Genomic DNA, 6000 nt, shown 5'->3' with positions numbered 1-6000 from the left:
GAAAAAAAACCTTGTAAAGTGGTGAGAAAAAACAGGCTGGTTTGCATTAAAAACTTATGAGGAAAAGAAATGGCTAATTTCTCATAAATAAATGGTCAAATTACAAGGAAAAAATTGTCAATAAAAAACAATTTTTTTAAAAGAGTTTTAAGAAAGAAATTCATGAGAAAAACTGGACAAGTTTGCAAGGAAAAAATAGCAAATTTGCTGTAAAAATGTTTATGAAAAATAACAGGTAATTATGTAACCAAAAACAAACAAATTTATGAGAAAGAAATGGCAAAAATATAGCACATATTAAACTCACCAGCTGCTGTTACAGGCAGATGATGCTAACAGGCTGGAGAAGAGAATACTCGTGTTAGTACTAAATGATGATATGATATGAAATAAACTTACCTAAATTTACGTAACAATTAAAATAGATTTTAAGTGCGCAAATACAACAACCAGCTTCAGATGACTATCGCTTATTGTCAGCTGTGATTTCAATTTTGCTCTTATTAATGACAAAATAAGCTCCTAAATGATGAGCTTGTTTGCCCACATTTCTTTCCATGTTCACTCTTTATTTCACTAAAAAGCGATCCCACAAAAGAAATAAATTAAAAAGCAGACTAACGTGTGTGTGTGTGTGTGTGTGTGTGTGTGTGTGTGTGTGTGTGTGTGTGTGTGTGTGTGTGTGTGTGTGCAATTACGGTTTCCCTGTAACACCTTCAGCTGCCATTGTTATCTGCCACAGTCTTGAATTTTTGTTGGCGTGGAAGTTTAAACATCTGCAGGCCTGCAGATCGATGTTTTAGTCTGAGGACAGTTTCACGTTTGTCATTTTGTGGAGAAAAGAAATTCAGGTCTTACACATTTCTAACACAGAACCGCTTACAATTATCCTGCAAGCATGAATTTACCCTGAATACACACTTCAGGTTTTGTGTAATTTATGTTTCAATATTGTACTGTGTGTGGTTTTTTTTATTTGTTTTTAAAGATTTACAGTGTTTGTCTGGCTTTCTGCACCACATACCGGCCTCAGTAACAAACCATTGCAAAAATACGCATGTTACATGATAAAAATACTATTACTAATATATTTTAGATATAAATTTTTTTTAAATCTCATTTTGTGTACTGTATATTGTTAAAACAGTCCAGTGTCTGCCACTTTAAACCACTCCTGGTCCTGTTTCTGTGTTTATTTATTGACCGAGGATCTTTTAAGTACTGTCAAATCCAATAACATTGCTAGTCGCTGAAATAAAAGCAAAGGGATCGTATAAAAGCCTATAAAATGTGTGATTACTGTAAATTTACTCAGCTGCAAAAAGCATCTCCATTTGCCACATGTGGCTTGTTTAATCCTCAGTAACAACCGCTTGATCTTGAAAAGGTTTTTGCTGTACATTTCTTTTTCTCTGTGCCACAGAGCTCTAATATCGGAGCGACATGTTCAGGCAGTAGCAGCAGCGCCAAATGTGTATTAATCCACAGCTGAAACTAGTCCCATGCGATTTCACTATTCACTCTAAGCTACAGTTCCCAGCTATTTCATATAAATTTTATATGTTTGTGATTTTAAAAAATTGATTTATGCCTTAAGATGTAACTGAAATATTTTGAGTGTGTATGAAAAATAATGAAATCTGTTGAATTGAAATTGAAAAACAATGTGTGATGAGCCAGACTTGTGAAGTAAATCTGCTACTTTAACTTTAACTAATACTTAACTAAAGTTTTAAGTAAATTAAAGTGAAAACTTCAGATGAATCACATGAAAAAATTAACACAGTTAATAAATATTGGAGTGATGGATGATGTTATTTTGTTTTTTTAATTTTTTGTTTGTTTTTTTCTGAGTGGAATAAAGAAAACAAAAACAAATGTTTTGGTCTTGTTCCTTATTCCAGGGTTGTCAAACAAATGGCCCAGGGACCATGACAGGCCCACCAAAGGGTCCAGCACGGCCCACTGGGTGACTTTGAAAAAAATAAAAATTTAATCGGTGAGGAAATTTTGACTTTTAATGTTATTTGTTGTAAATAATAGGACATAAAAACAGAGCTGAAATTGTTAATGAATTCTGAGCCAGAGGTTTAAATCATTGTTAGTTTTACAGCCGCCCTGCGACAGACTGGCGACCTGTCCAGGGTGTACCCTGCCTCTCGCCCTATGACAGCTGGGATAGGCTCCAGCGCCCCCCGGGACCCTGAAAAGGATAAGCGGAAGCGAATAGATGGATGGATAGTTTTACAGCCACCATACTGACAAAGACCTCACCGATGGCGTGTACACAAAAATGTTAAAAGCATTAACCCTGTCAAGACTGAACCATTAAATGATTACAAAAAGTAACCATTTAATGGTTAAATCTGGAGTGTTTACTGAACAATTTGGCAATTTAAAAACAAAAGAAACATCAATTTGAATTTTTATCATTTTGGCCAAATCCAGCTATTTTTGTGCAGTTTCAGATTTATCAGCAATTTCCTTTACAGAGGTCTCATGTATCAGAGATCAGGGTTTAAGTTTTTGTTCCTAGTATTAGCAATGCATAAAATAACAATGCTGGTTATTTAGTTTTTCCAGTGGAGCTGAACACAGTTCTGCTCAATAGTAATTTTATCTCTTCATATTTCTTCATGGGTGCAGCCCTCCACAACAGTCTCTGTTTCTGTGGCCTCTGCTAGATGAACCGTTAAACGCCAGAAAATTCACACAGTAAAAAAACAAATAAAATTCTCTTTTAATTATGGGTCATACTGCAGGTAACGAGCTGCCAGTGTCAGTATGTGTGGTTAAGAAACAGGCTGTCCATCATCAGGTAAAAGGAATAACTTTACACACTAAAAAGGTTATTAGGAAAAAAACAACAATGATTTTAACATACCAGACTTTATCTAGTCTGTGAACAGGAGCAGAAATACACTGTACACCTCCTTATCTGCTCCTTAATGCAAATATCTAATCAGCCAATCACACGGCAGCAACTCAGTGCGTTTTTTGTAGTCGTGGTGAGAATTAGACCTGCAGTAAACAGAAACTAAACGGTTAATTTAACCATGAAATATGAACCTAAAATCTGAATTCAAAGTAAAATTACATTTCTCATTATTTTTACTTTAATATTGCAAAATCAAAAGCATTTACCTAAATTACCTAAATGTACATCTACAAATTATTTTACCATCTCAGGATAGTCGAATCTTATGTTTTGTTGCCAGTTTGTGGTCAAAGTCAGCTTTTCCACATGTGCAAGTGAACAGATGTATGTCAAAAGAAGGAAAAGTTTTAGAACACCTTCTAGTGATGTTTACCTTCTCTCTCCTTTGCTGCAGAGAAAATGTTCAGTAGGGTTTAAATCTGGAGCCTGAAGTGGACACTTTATTTAAGACTGAGGCTGATAAAAGCTTTGGTTGCACCTCGGTGTGGCTGGGGGGTGGGTGTCACTGTCTTGTTGCAGGATGAAGGTCCTGCCAAAATAATCTTTACACTTCTAAACAACACCTGCTGCTCCCCCCCTGCTGTCATCTGTTCCTCTGTCAGTGAGAATGAATTATCCGAGTCTGTCGAGGATGACGGTTTTTGCTGCTGTGTGCTTCGCTGAGGAGCGGGAATGATTTGAGTCAAGGGCACTTTGTGGTTTTCTTCACACTGTTGGCTTTCCCTGGCTTTGGCAAAGGTTGCATTTATGCTCTCATCTGTCTCATAACTTTGCTTCAAGGCCAATTTTGGGTGCACAATACAAACTTTTTCATTATAAAATCTCCACATCACTGTCACACTTGTTTTGTGGTTATTCTTCAAAGCTTGGAGGATACAGTTTATTTTGAAGTCCATCACTAGTTTCTTTTCTGTTTTCTGAGCTTGATGTCAATCCTTTACTTTTTGTTTCCTCTTCTTACAGATAAGTTGTTTTTCTGTCATGTTCAGCTCTTTGGTCTTCGTGCAGCCTTCTGGCTCCAACTGATGCAAGATGAAAAGATGTGAAATAATGAAATGAAGGCTGGACGCCCACTGCTCTCACCTGCTGTGAAGAACTGATTCAAAAGGAAACACCTGGGCAGCGAGTTACACCTGCCACTGTGTTGCTTGCTAACTTTTGCACAAAAGACTCCAGCCTCTACTTTTGCCAGTTTGATCTCAGATTTAAAAGCCTGAAAGTACTAAAATCAACTAATTTTGATGTACTGTTTACACACTTTTGAAGTGCTGTGACAGGGACATTCATATTTCATCTTCTGTTAAGTTACAAACTAACAAAGATTAACCAAGAAAATAAATGAAGATAATCGTTACTTATGTTGATACCTCACTTTTGTTTGTGCTAAGCATTAGATTATCATAGTAAATTAATAAGAGCTTTATTTTTTGGAAACATATTTATGAGATAAAAAGGACACGTTACAATGATGCAGGCTTTGGTTGTGGGTTAACAAACTCACACCGAAACTTGTCCACCTATGTGGGTGTGCAAAAAAAGCAGTCTGTGGACTGGTGCGCTACATTGATGGACATTGGCTAGTTGCGATGTCAACCAGTGGTTTGTGGAAGACTTCACCATTTTGTTTGTAACCATCTGTGTTTTGGGAGGACAGAGTCACAAATGTGACGTGGATCTGATTGGCGAGGACCCATGTTTGCTTTTTATATGGTAGTCTATATAGTTGCTGCTTGATTTTAATTCATAAGAAACAAAAACATTTTATGAGTTACAGTGGTCCCTGTTATTGGAGTTACGTTCTAAAAATAACCCGCGATAGGTGAAATTTGTAGCCAGCTTTATTTTTTACAATTATTATAGATGTTTTAAGGCTGTAAAACCCCCCACTGCACACTTTATACACTTTTCTCAGACAGGCATGAATATTTTCATACTTTTCTCTCTTGTTTAAACACTCTCAAAGTTCAACCCTTCGTAGAAAAGTATGTCCAGTATTATAGAATTAAACCAAAGATCAAACCCTGTTTTCAGGTCCAGAACATGCGAATAGAGCAACATTAATGAATCAATGGTACGGAAGTAGAGGAAGCAAGAAGAATGAGTTGAGTAAAGTTTGACTTATCTTTATGGTCCGAAAAATACGGTAACTTCTTCCTTCCTTTAGCATATCCAGAAGTCCAACTTTTTTGTGCGATGGGTAGCATCTTCCTCTGCCTTTTTGGTGCCACCGGAAGTGCCTTTAACGGTGCAAAACGCTTCATCGACATTGTTGTGTTTGTTGAGGGGGGGGACTTACAAACATACAGTACAGCACTTCAGAGTCACACTGCTAGCGATCGAAGATTTATATAAATTTGACAAGCTGAACGCATTCTGTACCGTACAGGAGACACTGCACGGAGGAGATTGGACAATGGGCTACAGCCAATCACGACGCAGAACACGATGCGCTGTGGAAAAAAAAAAAAGAAATCAAGCAAAATTGCACAATAAAAATCAGCAAGGCGCGTTATCCGGTCGTTAAGTCTGACGTCACTAGCCGTGTCTGGACCTAAACTCCGCTGCACGTCCATATATCAAACGATCACTATGGCATTACTGAGAGTTGAAAAACTGTCTAAAGTCTTTCATCTTTAATAAAATGATCACTATGGCATTACTGAGAGTTGAAAAACTGTCTAAAGTCTTTCATCTTTAATAAAATGATCAGCGTTCTGCTCTACCAGGTGTAACAATTGAGTTTAACATCCAGGCATCCATGAAAACGGAATTTATGACATTTAACGGAGTTAGAAGTTAGCAGAGAGTTAGCTCGCTAGCTTCTATCTAAATACAATATAGCATGTCCTGACTGCGGGGTTTTGGAAACAAATTAAAACGTACAGCTCTGTTATCACTTCCAGCATAAATGAAGACAGAAAACTAAACAGCAGTGACGTTTGTACAGTAGGGTTACTGAAGTTGGGCTAGCTGGTATATAATGATGTGCTACGTGACCGCTAGCGACACAGCTATGTTAGCATAATATAAACAAGCTAACTTTTTTTTCTCCACTCGATAAA

This window comes from Haplochromis burtoni, unplaced genomic scaffold, assembly GCF_018398535.1.
Source record: "Haplochromis burtoni strain Fernald_Lab_line unplaced genomic scaffold, NCSU_Asbu1 Contig_66, whole genome shotgun sequence".
NCBI classification, from domain to species: Eukaryota; Metazoa; Chordata; class Actinopteri; order Cichliformes; family Cichlidae; genus Haplochromis; species Haplochromis burtoni.
The sequence above is the reverse complement of the archived record's forward strand: the minus strand, read 5'-3'. Positions refer to the sequence as shown.